The 17,053-nt window shown below is 43.4% G+C and overlaps 1 protein-coding gene and 1 pseudogene across 5 annotated transcripts in view; one reads left to right on the forward strand and one right to left on the reverse strand.

Annotated features, from left to right (window-relative positions):
* Positions 1-17,053, forward strand: part of dlgap4b (discs, large (Drosophila) homolog-associated protein 4b) — a 90,656-nt gene that overhangs the window by 40,636 nt on the left and 32,967 nt on the right. For all 5 annotated transcript variants that reach the window (XM_047813652.1, XM_047813651.1, XM_027146705.2 and 2 more), the window contains one exon: positions 16,229-16,278. The gene's annotated coding sequence lies outside the window, so the exon portion shown is untranslated. The remainder of the gene's footprint in view (positions 1-16,228; positions 16,279-17,053) is intronic.
* LOC125141259 lies at positions 983-2,360 on the reverse strand (annotated as a pseudogene).

The following is a 17,053-nucleotide window of genomic DNA, read 5'->3' on the forward strand; positions in this document are numbered from 1 at the left end:
TGCAGCATCTTTTAGGCTGTCAAATGTCAAATGTTTATTTTGAATGAATGTATGAAATAGGAAATTGTAAGGGTGATAAAGCTTTTAGCCTTTCTGTTTGAGGAATGGATTTGGTGTTTGAGAATGGATTTTGGATCTTGGTTGCAACCCTGTTTATAAACGCCAAATATTTAGTTAGATCGTAGGCTTATAGTATAGTTAAATACACTTTATAACAATTGTTTAATCCATTTTACAATTAGGCTTCTTACATTCATATTCAGAGCTTGCTGCATGTGTAGCAGTTCCCTATTTGATTAGAAGCTACTGACACTGAAGTAATATTATTAATGTTATTAATAATATTAGTAATAGTCGTAAAGGTTATTCGGTAATACTGGTTAAAAGTGTTGAAAATTTAATGTTTGAAGTGTTTCCAGAAGACATGTTGGGATCACCTACTGAAGCAGTTGTTGTCCAAAGATGGGACTAAAACATTAGGTTACTGTCATAACCCCGGGTTCTCTGAAACAAAGAGTGGAGAGATCCACCTATGGGAAGGGCATCCGTTCCTGACCTCTCCTTACCCGAGTGCATAATGCACCTGCACGCGCTGCCTTTTCTCATTGTACATATTCGCTTCTCGTGCAGCAAGCGGGGCAAACTTGGTGGATCTCTCCACTCAATGTTTCAGAGAACCGGGGTTACGACATTAACCTAATGTTCTCTTTCATCATCTCGTGTTCGAGATCCACCTATGGGAGATATAGACAACTCCCCGGTTGCCCAATACACTCACAGCGAGGCCCTGTAAGCCAGAGGACGGCCAAAAAGGTGGTGCTCGGCACGTCACAAAGCAGCAGACATAACATACTGCGCGGGGCAAAAAGCTCAGCCAAAGGGAAACACAGCATGCGGCAACATGCATGTTAAAACCTCGCTGACGTCCAACAAGCGAGCAACCTGCAGGAAAAGAACATGTAAATAAACATGTAAATGGACCAACCCGAGCGTATGGCCGGGAGAAGACCATATGCCTGAAAACATGCACAGCCAGGCCGGGCGGACAGGGCTGACAAGAGTGCACGTGGCTACGAAGAGCCCACACTCAAGACCGCATGAGCCACGGTGGTACGAGTAACATCAAGCCGGTAGTGCCTGACAAAGGTGTGCGGAGAGGACCAGCTCGCCGCGGCACAATTGTCCTGCAAGGGAACTCCCCCAAACAGAGCCCACGAAGCAGCCAAGCCTCTAGTGGAGTGAGCCCTGAGGCCATCTGGAGGCTGCACGCCCCTAGACTCATACGCTAAGGAGATAGCTTCTACAATCCAGCGAGAGAGGCGTTGCTTAGAGATGGGTTTTCCCGTGTTCGGTGGGGCCCAAGAGATGAAGAGCTGATCGCGCCCCCGAAAAGAGTTCGTCCTGTCCACATACTCCCATAGGGCGCGCACAGGGCACAAAGCATTCAACCTCTGGTCCTCCGCAGAGGAAAAAGGAGGAGGGTGAAAAGCGGAGAGCTCAATCACACCATCAGTGAAGGCTGGAAAGCACTTAGGCACGAAGGCCGGGTTAGGCTTAAGCCAAACCCTATCCCCGCTGAATGAGAATTTGGTGCACGAGGAATGAACGGAGAGCGCATGCAAATCACTGACACGTTTGGCGGAAGCCAAAGCCAGGAGCAGCGCCGTCTTGAAGGACAGCAACCTGAGGGAGATCCCCCAGGGGCTCAAAAGGCTGTTGGGCCAACACCTCCAGCACCATGGAGAGATCCCAATCCGGGACCACACTCCTGGTGACCGGCAGGGAGCGGCGCGCGCGCCTCATAAATCTACGGATAAGGGGGTGCTGCCCCACCGTAGCGTCGCCGAAACCGACGTGACATGCAGCGATAGCCGCCAAATAGACCTTAATTGTCGAAAAAGACCTGGCACGATCGATAAGGCCCTGAAAAATACCCAGAATATCAGTGACTGAGCACAGATACGAGACGAGCTGGTGCTCCTCGCACCATGCCTCAAACACACACCATTTGCAATCATAGAGAGAGCGTGTGGAAGGGGCCCTGGCACTCTGAATCGTGGCGATAACACGGGGGGAAGCCCCAGCGTGCTCAAATTTGCCCTCTCACGGAACAGGCCCAGAGAGCCACCCTGCCCGGTTGAGGATGAAAAATCTCCCCGTTCGCCTGGGTCAGGAGGTCCGTACGCAACGGGAGGGGCCACGGCTCCGCATACAGAAGAGGAATTATCTCCGCTAGCCAAGGTGCCTTGGGCCACCTGGGGGCTATGAGGATCGGAGATAAACCCTGCACCGCGACCCTGGCCAGGGTCGGGGATATCAGGCAGAGAGGAGGGAAAGCGTAGAGCAGCGCGCTGGGCCATGGATGAGCCAGAGTGTCCACGCCGAGGGGGGCGCCCTCGTCCCGAAGCGAGAAGAACATAGGACAGTGGGCGTTTTCGCGCGAGGCGAAGAGATCAACGGCAGCCTGGCCGAACCTCTCCCAGAGCAGTCCCACTACCTGGGGGTGGAGCCTCCACTCTCCGTACAGAGGGTTCCCCCTCGACAGAAGGTCTGCACCCCTGTTCAAAAGGCCCGGGATGTGAGTCGCCTGTAACGACAGAAAATGCCGCGTGCTCTATACCAACAGCTTGTGAGCCAGAGCGTGAAGCCTGGAGGAGCGCATGCCGCCTAGACGGTTGATATATGCTACAGCTGTCGTATTGTCGCAGCGTACCAGCTAATGATGCCCCCGCAGGCGGGGTGAGAAATGCATCAGAGCTTTCCACACAGTGAGGAGCTCCAAGTAATTTATATGGGCTGAGCGAAGTGAGATCGGCCACACACCGTTCACCCGTTCACTGACCTGCCCTCTTGAGTGGCTCCCCACCCTGTCAAGGAGGCATCTGTCGTGACCACTTTCCGCATCATGACCGCCCCGAGAGGGGTCCCATGTGCGTAAAACTCCGCAGCTCTCCAGTGTCGCAGTGCGGCCATGCACACGCGCGTCACCGAGACAAAGCGGAAAAGATCGCGCAACGGGCAGAGATGAAGGGACAAAATCCACTTCATGAAAGCCCTCATTCTCAGAAGACCTAGAGGCAAGACATGGACAGCCGAAGCCATAAGACCCTGTAATTTTTTATACTATATACGCGCCCTTCTCTGAACCGCGATAGACAGTTCATGAATGAAGAGACGCGCCCCCGCGCTAGGCGCACGCGCATCGTGGCGGAATTCAGCTCCAGACCCAGGAATATGACTTCCTGAGCGGGAGTGAAATTGTTCTTTAACACATTCACTCTGAAACCGAGCGCAGCGATGTGTGAGAGCACACGGGCAGTGTTCTGAATCACATTCTCTCTCGAATCGGCTATAATAAGCCAATCGTCTATGTAAGTCAGGATCCTGAGACCCGCTATTCTCAGCGGCGCAAGCCCCGCCTCCACACACAGACAGAACGTCCAGCGCGAGCCCGAACGGAAGGACTGAGAATTCGTAACATACGCCTTGGTAGGCGAAACGAAGGAATTTTGTGTGTGGAGGATAGATGCTTATGTGGAAAAAAGCATCGCTCAGATCGATCGAGCAAAACCAATCGTTCCGCTTTATCGAACGTATGAGAGAGCCGTGTGTTAACATTCTGAAGTTGTATTTCCGTAAATGTTTGTTCAACACTCTGAGATCCAGAATAGGACGGAGAGATCCTTCCTTCTTCGGGACCAGGAAATAACGAGAATAAAACCCCTGATCGCTTAGATGCGCGGGTAAAACTCGAATCGCTCCCTTCTGGAGAAGAGATGAGATCTCGTCTTTCAGAATGTGGGCGGAGCCCTGGTCCGTGTGGGACCAGACCACTCCGTTGAACCGCGGGGGTGATTGGACAAACTGAAGTCTGTAACCCCTCGTGACTGTGTGAATCACCCAATCGAGGGCCGAGACAGACAGCCAGGCTGTCACGTGACTCCCGAGCGTCCCTACAAGGGAGGGCGGGACGCCGGGGGCCGGTCAGGCCGGACCGTTCATTGATGGCGCGACGGCGCCCTCCAGTGGCCAAACCAGAGAAGTTTTCATCATTTTTTTGTGAAAAACTGGGGCCGTAGCCTTTATTGAACATGTGAGAGGTGTGCGAAGGGGGTGCTGAGCCTGTGGAGCCTGTGGCTCCCTGCTGAGCCTGTGGCTTCCCACGGGGTTTGTTGGACCCGCCAGCGTAGTGGGACTGGCGTCCCGCAGCAGGAGTGTTAGGCGGCTTTCTAGGAAGGCACAATTTGAAGGCCTCATCCTCCTTCTTCTTATCAACGCAGCGCTGCTGCATCAGCGCAACGGCTGGGCCGAAAAGAGCTTGACCCGGCTCAACTGGCGCCCCAGCGATGCGGCCCTTCTCACTATCGGGGAGACCAGATAGGTTGAGCCACAGTGCACGTTCTCCGACCATCGACAAAGCCATAGAGCTCCCGCTAGCCTGGACAGCCTGACAGGCATTGCAGAGGACGAGGTCATTGACCGTGACGATCTCCTTCCAGAGAACGGGGGATGGCGACCCACTCTCCAGCTGCTGGCCCAAATCAAGCAGGAGTTCAGCCTGATACGCGGACAACAGCGAGGAGACATTGAGAGCTTGAATGGAAAGAGCTGAGGCTTTATAAGACGGATTGATGCCTGATGGATTGATGCGGAGAAACGATCCATCTTGCCCGGGAGGACGGGCTTGGGTGGGGCGAGCAGCCCGCCCAGGGATGGGTTAAGGTGTCTGGCGATGGAAGGCTCGATCACGGGGGGATCGCCCATGCCCAGACCCGCCATATCCTTCACCTCAAGCCCCGCGAGACCGTGTTTTAGATCAAGCGGATCTCCCCTGCAATACCTCATGTGTTTTGCACATGCAGGGAGGACGGGCAGGAGGGCCTAGAAGCTTACCATCATACACATCCCTCTCCTGATCTGAAGCGTTCAGGAGAGCCGGCCATTCGATATCGAGGTGCACGGCGGTGCGTTCGCAAAGCTCCAACAGCACCGATTGAGGTGGAGCGGGGGGAGCCTGAGGGGCCGCGGAAAACGGGAGGGCTACCTCGTCATCCGAGCCCTCGAGAAGGCACGCCTCGGCCTCATCCCCGGAACCTGCCAGTCCTTCGGGGAAGCGGTCGTCGGCCGGTAGTAAATCCTCAAAGGGGAAGGACACATGTCGGCCCAGTCAGAGGAAGCCACGCCGCGGGAGGCCCCCGGGAGCGTGGCAGCATCGCCTTTTTCCCCCTCCGAGTCGACAGCTCGAAGTCGACACACTGGGAAGTGGCCGTCTTGAGCCTGCGACGCAGGAGCTTTTTTGGGAGCGCCAGGCAATGGCTACAGTTCTCCGGCAGATCGATAGCCTCTTGCGCATGCTTGAGACCCGTGCAGACAACGCAGAAGGGATGGGAATCCCTTGCAGCGATAAGCGCACCACACGCGCCCGGGCAGGCTCACGATAGGTCGTCCACCGGAGTAGCCGGAGCCGTTTTGGAGAGCGCCATAAGGAGGAAAAAAAGGGAAAAAAGCAGGCGGGCAGCCTACGGAAAAAAAGGGGGGTGCAAGCGTGGGCGGCTCACGAAGCTAACCTGGCTGAGGACGAACACGTCCAGCGGAGGCTGATCAAGCGATATGTCCTCCTGAAGACAGAAAGTGCAGTCCAAAAAAACAGGGAGCTGTGAGGTATGATCAGAAGTCGCGAGAAGCGAAAGTAAACTGAGGAAAGGCAGCGCGTGCAGGTGTATTATGCACTTGGGTAAGGGGCGTTACCTTACCGGCCTTTGGCACGCGCTCCTGTCTGTCAAGCCAGACTTGGTGCAATTGGATGCTTCTGTAGAGGTCAGGAACGGATGCCCTTCCCATAGGTGGATCTCGAACACGAGATGATGAAAGAGAACCTATAGAGGTGTGAACTAATGCTCTCTTCAGAAGTGGACAGGCAAAATACAGTTAGGATCCAAGAACGTGATGTAGCCAGAAACAGGAGGAAAACGACAGGTTTTACAATTGAACTGTTTTACATGTTTGGAGCACTGTGTCTGTCTGTGAAATAACAACCACACTCAATTCACAATCAATTTGCTTGTGATTATTGATGGGATAATGGCTGCCGTGATTGTTACATTTCCTATTCTGATTGCTAATTATTATAAAATGTCTCCTCTATTTTGGGCTCTATTTTGTCTCTGGGTTCTCAAGAAAAGACTCTCATACAGTTAGTAGATGAACAAAGCTAATACATAACTGACGTCTTTGGTTCCTCTATTTCAGTTGTATTCTGGCAGTCTTCACTGGATTTGAGGATTTACTTATTCACAGGTGATGCATGCATTCTCTGTTGAATGCAAATGGAAATGAGTCTGACTTCAGAGCATATAGGTCAGCATTGGATGAGGTTCTTTATTTGTCAGATATATATATATATACATACATACATACATACATACATATATAAAACACTAAAAAAGTGAAGAATATGTGAAGAAACACTTTTCTTCACATACTTCTTAGGAAGTAGGGGTTTGCCATCATACAGCATCCATGTAGTAAAGAGGGTTAAGGTCCTTGCTCAAGGGCCAACAGCAGCAGCTTATTTGTGTCATGTGTGGATGCACGTACAAAAATGAGTTTCCACTGTGACTTGCAGAGAGAATACTGTAGCATACATCCGCCAGTATGCTAAAACACAGAGTTCACAAATGAAGATTGAGATAGTTTCCGTTGAGAAAGATCCCCAACTGGCTGAGAGAGAGGATACTGGAATAGCTGGAAAAGCTTGTTACAGTTTCTCAGAATGTCAGCACCAATGGCCACTTCTCATGGGAATGCTGTAGACATCAAGTGTGACTGACTGAAAAAAATAATGTAATAATAACAAGATGAATAGGTCATCAAAACATTTTGCATAGTGTTTTATTGCAGCTGTTCTCACTGGAAATACATGCTTTGGAAATATATTGAATAGGAATCCAAACTGGGCTTACCAAAACTTAAACAGACATCTATGGCCCATTTAATCCAATCAGAAAACTCCTGTTCCTTCAGTGTAAGCCATTTGACAATTTTATTCTACTATAAGCCTCTAATGTTGTGTTTATATTTTCATAGGATTTTGTGGAATCTATCTATCCTCCAAACCCCCCCCCCCCCCCCCCTATCTCTCTCTTTCTGTCTGTCTTTGAGGAAACTAGGGCAGCCAAGAGCCTGGGGAGTGACAGGATTAATGCGTTAATTCCTTTCATGAACTATTCAAAAGGCAAAAGGTGCTCTTGTCTATAATCCACATAGTAGAGCAGCAGCCTAAATCAGTTAACCATCACTCTTTCACATTGCGACTCATCATTGTAATCCACTGCTGATTATGACTATTACTTCACAGCAAAGGCAAAAAATAGGCTTTCAGTTATTATAATAGGAGATTTTTTGTACATGTTAAGGCTGTGAGAATCATCTAAATTCTGGTAGCATTGTAGTAGCTGCTTGCTGGTCATGTGACAAGCTCAGGAAAAAACTGTAAAAAAAAAAAAAAAGAAAGAAAGAAAGAAAAGAAAAGAAAAAAGAAAGAAAGAAATACTGCTCTGATGCAATGTGTCGTTTTTTTTTGTTTTTGTTTTTTTTTTTTTTGTTAATTAGAGATGTGTTTGTTTTTTGGCATTAAAAATCCTGATTGCTGCCAGTGTTTAATCAGACAGATTGCTTGTAAATGGCGGCTCCCTTGCCTTCTGTTCACAGTCCAATGAATCAATAGTGAAGGAAAGACTTGAGGGCAAAAAGACAGAAAAGGAAACCAAAAGGAAACCAAATGGTCACTCATCATAACAAAAACATCAATACATGATATATAATTTAAAATTATTTTTAATATGCTTGATTGTCAAGAAAATATAATGAACTTGTGTTGTTATATGAAACAAATGGTGAAACACTTTGGATGTGTGTGAGCACAATGTGATAATATTCAATATGACAACAGGACATATGTGAATAATAATAGCTCAGCAAGATTGAGAGAGAGAGAGAGAGAGAGAGAGAGAGAGAGAGAGAGAGAGAGAGAGAGAGAGAGAGAGAGAGAGAGAGAGAGAGAGAGAGAGAGAGAGAGAGAGAGAGAGAGAGAGAGAGCAAATGAGAGGGGGGAAGGCAGATTATAAATGGCGGATTTTCAAATTTGAAATTTTAGAAGCCTTAATCCAGTGCCTTAAGAAGAGTTTGATATGCTCAAATGCACAATTATAAAGTTTACAGCTTTCTAGGTATCCACTATCTGTTCAGAACAGTTAATGGTAAAAGTGACCTTGCCGTGCAGGTAGCAAGGTTTTGATGAAATGCCTCTGGTCAGTAAATTGGGAAAGCACTGGTCAGTAGAGAAGCAATGGCTTAAATTGTACCCATCAATCATCTTCCCTTTGAATCCAATTCCCCATAGCACCACTATCGTTTCTATCCTTCTTTTCAGACATTCGTATCCGAGTTGCCTGGCTCATGGTCTTCATTGTTTTAAAGCATAATTGATTTTCTTTTGTAAACAAGTGTCTCTAATGAAACTTTGTTGACTAATCATAGTGTGTGTGTGTGTGTGTGTGTGTGTGTGTGTGTGTGTGTGTGTGTGTGTGTGTGTGTGTGTGTGTGTGTGTGTGTGTGTGTGTGTGCGTGCATGTGTGTTCATTTATCTCTATTTATCTCTAACAATATGCAATGATGAGAAAATTGTGTGTGTGTGTGTGTGTGTGTGTGTGTGTGTGTGTGTGTGTGTGTGTGTGTGTGTGTGTGTATCATATCATTGTTAAGGTCATGAATTCATATTCTGTTTGCATACTTTATTTTTTTTAGATTTCTATACAGTTACATACATTTGTTATATAAAAACATAAAGTTAAAACTAATTATACAGTTGTATAAATAAATAAATAAATAAGTATCAGATACACTGCAGATTTTTCAAGTTTTCCCACTTCCAAAGAATGGAGAGATCTGTAATTTTCATCGTAGGTACACCTCAACTGTGAGAGACAGAATCTAAAAAAATCCAGAAAAACACATATGATTATGATTTTTAAATAATTAATTTCCATTTTATTGCATGAAATAAGTATGTGATACAATAGAAAAATATAACCAAATATTTGTTACAGAATCCAGTTACAGAGGTCAGACGTTTCCTGTAGTTCTTGACCAGGTTTGCACACACTGCAGCCTGGATTTTGGCCCACTCCTCCATACAGGTCTTCTCCAGATCGTTCAGGTTTCGTGCTGTCACTGACAACACAGAGTTTCAGCTCCCTCCATAGATTTTCTATTGGGTTCTGGTCGGGGGACTGGCTAGGCCACTCCAGGACCTTGAAATGCTTCCTACAGAGCCACTCCTTAGTTGCCCTGGCTGTGTGTTTGAGGTCATTCTCATGCTGGAAGACCCAGCCATGACCCATCTTCAATGCTCTTACTGAGGGAAGGAGGTTGTTGCCCAAAATCTCACGATACATGACCTCATCCATCCTCCCCTCAATATGGTGCAATCGTCCTGTCCCGTTTGCAGAAAAGCACCCAAAAAGCATGATGTTTTCACCTCCATGCTTCACAGTTGGGATGGTGTTCTTGGGATTGTACTCAACGAGCAGAGTTTATACCAAAATGTTCTATTTTGGTCTCATCTGACCACATGACCTTCTCCCATGCCTCCTCTGGATTATCCAGATGGCTTGGACATGCTGGCTTGGACATGCTGGTTTGGGCAGGGGGACCTTGCGTGTGCTTCAGGATTTTATTCAATAACAGTGTAGTGTGATACTAATGGTAACCGTTGAGACTGTGGTCCCAGCTCTCTTCAGGTTATTGACCAGGTCCTCTCGTGTAGTAGGCTGATTCCTCACCTTTCTCAGTGTCATTGACACTCCACGAGGCAAGATCTTGCATGGAGCCCCAGTCCGAGGGAGATTAACAGTCATCTTGAATTTCTTGTATGCCTACAACAGTTGTTGCCTTCTCACCAAGCTGTTTGTTTATTGTCCTGTAGCCCATCCCAGCCTTGTGCAGGTCTACAATTTTTTCCCTAGTGTCCTTAGACAGCTCTTTGTTCTTGCCCATGGTGGAGAGGTTGAAGTCGGATTGATTGAGTGAACAGGTGTCTTTTATACAGGTAATTAGTTCAAACCGATGCAATTAATACAGGTAATGAATGGAGGATAGGAGAGCTTCTTAAAGACAAACCAACAGTTCTGTAAGAGCCAGAATTCTTGCTGGTTGGTAGGTGAACAAATACTTATTTCATGCAATAAAATGGAAATGAATTATTTAAAAATCATACAATGTGATTTTTTGCATTTTTTTTAGATTCTGTCTCTCACAGTTGAAGTGTACCTATGATGAAAATGACAGATCTCTCCATTCTTTGGAAGTGGTAAAACTTGAAAAATCGGCAGTGTATCAAATACTTATTTGCCCCACTGTATGTGTAAATTTGAAGTGGATATAGGCACTGGAAGCATATTTTATAAAAATGTTTGAATACTTATTTCTCCTACTTGTATGCACTAGAAGGAGAAAATGAGCAGGCTTGGCAAAAGTGCCTGTGGGATATAAATCAATGAACAAAAAAGAGCTAACACTTTCAGATACATTATTACAATAATAATTCTGAAAAGATGATAAGATATATAATATAGATTAAAGCCTAAATTTGGATCCCAGATCATTGCTATTATTACCTGTGTCGAGAACTATAAGCATGGAGTTGCTGTAATTTAAAAAGAGGTATTTAATTATAGGCCATCTTGTGTCCTGTGAATGTGAAGAAACATAATGTACGAGCGGCTCCAACAGCTTGTGGTGATTTAGCTGCTAATGTTGCACTGGATTAAATGTCATAAATGTGGTTATGTTCTAATAATGACACTTTCCTGTTATGAGCATTGAAAATTAGCAGTGATGTGCTACCGGCTTTTCTCGTATCCAGGCAGCAGTAATTGTATTTACATGTGGAACAGAATGTGCAGGTGGGAGTGGTGTGCTAGTTCCAACATCTAGAAACCAAATTTGCTGTTATACCATCTGACATGGTTAGAACATGTGAAACGCTACACAGACAGTAACACAAGCTCAAGACTGAAACAGAGATCCTGGAGCTTTGAGGCAGCAATTATCTGCTACATCAAAGAACCACCCTAATTTTGTTTGTGATTAATTGAATTAAGCTTTTACTAATAAGTTAGTTGTGCTAGTATGTATGTACACAACATATACTTAAAGGGTGGCAAACTCTTTATACCATATCAATCACAATGACACTAGTCACTCATGGGCCTCTGTGAGCTCATGAATGTGGAAGGGGGCGGATTTCCTCTGAGGGGTTCTTGCCAGCCTGTGATATAGCATGAGCAGCAGTTTGAAACAAAAGCAGTTGCCTGGCTTCATGTAACTCAAAGGAGGCACACGATAGCTTTTATTTGCCGTGTGATACGGAAGATGACTGTGTTAACTGGTAGAGGAGATTCGCCAAGACTAAATTATAGCGAACAAAAATAAAACTCAATCAATTAATGTTTACAGTATAGTAATACATACAGTTTGTTGTAGTACATTAGTAGAACATTTTGTTCACGTTGCAATTCTTTTTTTTTTTTCAGAAAAGTATACAGAAGCTTGTATATAGAAGCTTCACATCCAGTGGAGAAAATAAAAACCCAGACACAAAAGGGACCCCATCCTCTTCTGGGTGACACCAGATAGCGTGAACACGACAAAATCAAAGAGTATGACTGATTGAAAGAATCATTATAAGCAACAGTTTTGTCTACAGAAAACAGAAAATGGTACATTTTAGCTTCAAATCCCCAGTAATCAAGTGAAGTTATCCAGTGCAGTGTGGGTGGGTTTTAAGCATAAAAGGTATTTGGCAGGTGCAAATCATTAGGGTGTCTATATGGACTATCAACAGCATTTATAAGGCTATGCATGTGGGACAATCCTCAGCAGAACTGAGTATTTTCCAGGAGGGAGGCCTCAAGTAATTGGGCAGAGGAAGTCAACCAAGCAGCAGGAGTAACATGTTTAGCTCTACATAGGAAGACTCTGGCAAGTTTAATTATGAAGGCATAACAAAAAGGGACAAGAAATAAGAACATGCTGATACATAAAGTATCTTATTACTCTGCTGTCAACAAATCTGAGTGAATGCATGGGAGAAAGAAGAGGAATATTTTATCAAAATATCCCAGTTTACCAAACCCTATAGGCTTATGAAACCATCAGAGTTGTCCTGTTACCTAAGAGGAGAGATATTAAAAAGTAGCTTAATTAAAATAGAAAACTGTTCAATTAAATTGCATTAATAAGGCCTACAAAAAATTAGGAAGTCTTATTTTTGGAGAATATTTTAATAATTAGGAATATACCAGGAATCTAATCCATTTGTTGATTGTGTAATCTTTATCTTTCTTTTCTTTTTTCTTTCTTTCTTTTTATATTTTCAGATATTTCATTAAATTTTTGTTAGTATTTACAAGGGATATGACAGAGTTTATATTATCAATATTCTTTACACAATAAGAAATGGTGATGGCCTCAGTCTGGATTAAAAATTACTGTTCAAAAAGGTTCCAAACCTTTTAACAGAGGAACCAAGAAGGGATTTGATAGCAGTATCGGTGCAGGTATATTTTGAAACATGAAACACTAGCTTATATTTGTACAATATTACAAATTCAAACATGAATATAAGAAATCTTTTTGTTCTGGCACCCATGTGGTGGAATGAGATTTTTCTGACAGGCTGTACCAACTAAACAAACACAGTCCCCACCCCTCTGTTCACACAGTATGCGTGCTACAATATTTGTCAGAAATCCTCATGTCCTTAGCCTTATATACATATATCTTTACTATTAGCACATTAGTGAAACATTGAGATGAAGAGATGTAAAAGAGTTCAAAAACATGAGTTACATGTCAATTTGATTACTAATTAATTAAAAGGAAATTACAATCATTCATTTTGCAGGCATATGGGCTCTGTAAATACTGAGTGACTACTGATCACCTAATCTCTCTCTCTCTCTCTCTCTCTCTCTCTCTCTCTCTCTCTCTCTCTCTCTCTCTCTCTCTCTCTCTCTCTCTCTCTCTCTCTCTTTCCACTAGGGGGTTTCAATATCAAGCCTCACTGTGTTTGTTTTTTAAACTATATCTGCTGTGGGCACTGTAGGACCCCATATATCAGGACTGCAGGTTTCTTTTTACATCTCTTTTTACAGTGCCTCATCAACTATTGTATTCGTGTATACCTAGAGTATCAGAAGAGAAAATAACAAGGAAAGCTGAAATCAAAATAAATTTAAATCAGATCCCAAGAGGTGCCACAGCACCATTTTTGCCATATCGTCAGGAGGTCTGGGCTCAAAAGAGAAGAATTGTCTGTGCTTTCTGGGTGGTCAGTTAGAGGATGTTAGCCACTCATGTGTGTCTGAGAACATGGTAGCACTTTCCTTCAAGTATGTTCAGCTGCAATGTGACATTGCACTAGCAGCAGCTTGAAATAAAATGCCTTTGTGTATTCTGAAGGAGGAAGGTGTCAGTCTTTGCCCTTGAAAAGAACTATCACATGGGTGTGATATAACTATCATTATATCACGGGTGGGAAATGACCTTGAGTAAAGTTGAGAAGGAACTAAAGACAATGAATGAATTGGCTGATATAAAGTAATAATAATTTTTCACCTATGTGTTCCAGCATGTACTATTAAGTGAAAAACTCTCTGACTTAAAGAAAAAAAACAACACAAAAACAGAGACAGAGACAAATGTTTGATGCATTTCAGAAAAATCAACACAGGTTTAAAATGGCAAGCTTTTAAGTATGCTTTTAAGTATGCACACAACTTCACAGAACAATCAGAAAAAGTTAGGAATGATTAACACATACTTCATACTATGCACTTTGAAATTGAAACAACAAGAGACCAACATGAGAACGGCTGCGTGTGAATATGAAAACATTGGTGCAGACGGATGCCAGTGTTAGTTAGCCTGCTGCTGTAATGTGAGTGTAGCAGCAGGTGGGTGTGACTGCATCACTGTGAGCAAATCACTTCAGCTTCATTACTTCTGTTAGAATAAACATGCAGTTGTATCCTACAGCCAAATGTATGCTGTAATGTGTTAACAGTTTGTTTTTTTACATCATTTTAATTGTGTCGTCTTTCAAACTCATCCTGCTGCAAAACCCAATAGGAACCAAGAGAAGGATCCTGCTCCATTCTCTGTGTGTGTGTGTGTGTGTGTGTGTGTGTGTGTGTGTGTGTGTGTGTGTGTGTGTGTGTGTGTGTGTGTGCGTGCGTGCGTGCATGTGTGTGTCCTTGTAGGCATGTTTGCATTTCGGTGTTATGTGCAATGAGATTCTCATGAAATGATCAGATTTTAACTATAAGATGGCACTAAAGCAAATTAGTGTGTAATTAATGTGTGTAAGCAAATTAATTAGTCTTTTATATGTAAGGCTTTCTATCAGACTACTCCTATTGTCACTGATATTTCAGTTCTCTTCTGTTCTCTACATCTTTGTATTTCGTGTATTCCCCTTTAAGATGTGCCTTACCATACAACACTAAATAAAGACAAGTGGAAACTGATGTGACATTTAATGTGTTCACATTAAAAGGCTAATCAGGCAAATTAAGTCATTTTGCTTAATAATTACTTGTCCTTTCTATCTTTCTATGTAATCTCCTCTGTTCTATCCAATATGAACATTCAAACAAGAGAGAGATTCCGCTTCTAATCTCTCTTTCTCTGTGTGTGTGTGTGTGTGTGTGTGTGTGTGTGTGTGTGTGTGTGTGTGTGTGTGTGTGTGTGTGTGTGTGTGTGTGTGTGTGTGTGTGTGTGTGTGTGTGTGTGTGTGTGTGTGTGTGTGTGTGTGAAACTTGATTGGATGCACGTGGCCCTTACTCTCCTGACTGTAAATTAAGATTGGTTACTCTATCTGTAGCAAACGGTAAGTAGTCTCTGCACACTACCATCAGTGCCAGCCTGATTCATTTATTCTACTCATTATGTCCTCCTTATTATTTTAAATCAATGGCCTTATTAAGTTTCTGGTATGATTTATATCATCATTGGTCTCTCTCTCTCTCTCTCTCTCGCTCTCTCTCTCTCTCTCTCTCTCTCTCTCTCTCTCTCTCTCTCTCTCTCTCTCTCTCACACACACACACACACACACACACACACACACACACACACACACACATATACACACATATATTGGATACTATTTATGATTTGTTATGCAGATCTGTTTTAACTACCACGAGTACACAAACGTCTTCACGTTCATCTTCTTCTCTGTGTCTGTATGTGTGTTGTTTGAATAATGCATCACTGCAGTACACTCTAGCTAGTTTGAATTATGACTTAAATATCAATGAAGCTAGTTTAAAACAATTGTTTTCTAAAAATTTATAGTATGATCTTCAATACGAATGTGATCTCCCTCTCTCTCTCTCTCTATTTCTCACTGTTTGTGAAAGCCTGTGACTAATATATTCCATTTCAAATTTAAATTTTCTCTTTTACAATTTACATTTTGCAAGCTTCAAACTACAGAAGAAAAGGGGCTCAAACGAGGAAGTCCACACCCAGTTAGATTAGCATTGGCTTGTTCATCCAATTTAGAGAGAACAGCATCACTGAGGGTTTCCCAATTCAAATGATAAGGATACTAATGTGTTTGTTTGTTTGTTTGTTTGTTTGTTTGTTTGTTTGTTTGTTTGTTTATACATACACTTGGTTGGATTAGCCTTTGACAATGGACCTCAATAAACATACAACCTTCATTACTCAGACCCAGATGTTTTTTTCAGATCTCTTAAGACAGTTCACGCTGCACATTCTTGTGTTTTATGACCTTAGGATTCTTGTTTAATCCACAAGAGTTTAGCTCATCTGCTGTTGATCTTTTTTCAAACTTCACAGACTGTAGTATATCCTTTGGGAGACATTTTACGTAGGCAAAGCAATTTAAAAACCTAGCTCTCATTAAAAATGATGAAATATTATTCTGCTCAACTATTACCAGACATACAGTAGCTCAAATAAGACATCACATGAATAATATGGTGGATAGAGTGACATTTAGAGAGAAAGCTTTTGTCACCGGAGACCTGTGTCCTTTCCAAATATTAACAATTCACCAGGGTTTAAAAGGAAAGCAGTCACATTTTGATTTTTAAGACTGATGAAATTACTAATGAAGCAATTTGTGTTTCTACAGGAAACTGAGAGTTTGTTTGGTCCCTGCCACCTGTGTGATGAATTCCAAATGTAAGTACAGTAGGTGATCTCTGTAACAGGACGTATTTTGTGTCTCGTCAGATGCTTTCTTTTGTTTGTTGTTGTCTAAGAGAGACTTGAGGGTTTCAGATCACACACCCTTACACTGGCCAACACCAATAAACACACATGTCTGCAGCAAAGAAGCCTGTGCATTACACTCAGTGTTGCCATGGAAACAGCTTGTCCTGTGGTGACACGTTTGACAGGCATCCATTAGAGGATTATTGACAATAGCTCTGTCTCTGGGTTAGTACAAAGACTTCAAATACTGTTTATATATATATATATAAATTAACATTAATGAAGTTTTTACCCTTTTATATATGTTGGGGTATATAGGGGTAACAACTTCACTTACTTAATTCTCTCCACTTGCTCAAACACAGCTTTATTTAAATTATTTGCTTGTCGTGTCAGAAAACCTCTTAAAACCTCTTAAAACTTAAAAGCTCATACTTTGATTGCTCTCATTATTGTTTTATACCTATTTGTCACAAATCTGTACTGTATATGCTTAAATTTTCATATAGTCATCAAACTTTAGTTCAGCTTCCCGATTCAGTTTCCAGGTTTTCAGATGAAGCTATTATAGTTTCCTGTAGTGCAAATACAAAGTCACACAATAAAGATGACAAAAATACAGAAGACACACCTCATGTGCTTCTTCTAATGCTCAAGGCTCACTGTGGATAAAAGGACGTCATTCTAATCCTCATATCTCTGCCTTGTTGAAAGAAGAGGGAATGCTAAAGGGGATAAATTG

The sequence above is a fragment of the Tachysurus fulvidraco genome, chromosome 5 (genome assembly GCF_022655615.1).
Source record: "Tachysurus fulvidraco isolate hzauxx_2018 chromosome 5, HZAU_PFXX_2.0, whole genome shotgun sequence".
NCBI classification, from domain to species: Eukaryota; Metazoa; Chordata; class Actinopteri; order Siluriformes; family Bagridae; genus Tachysurus; species Tachysurus fulvidraco.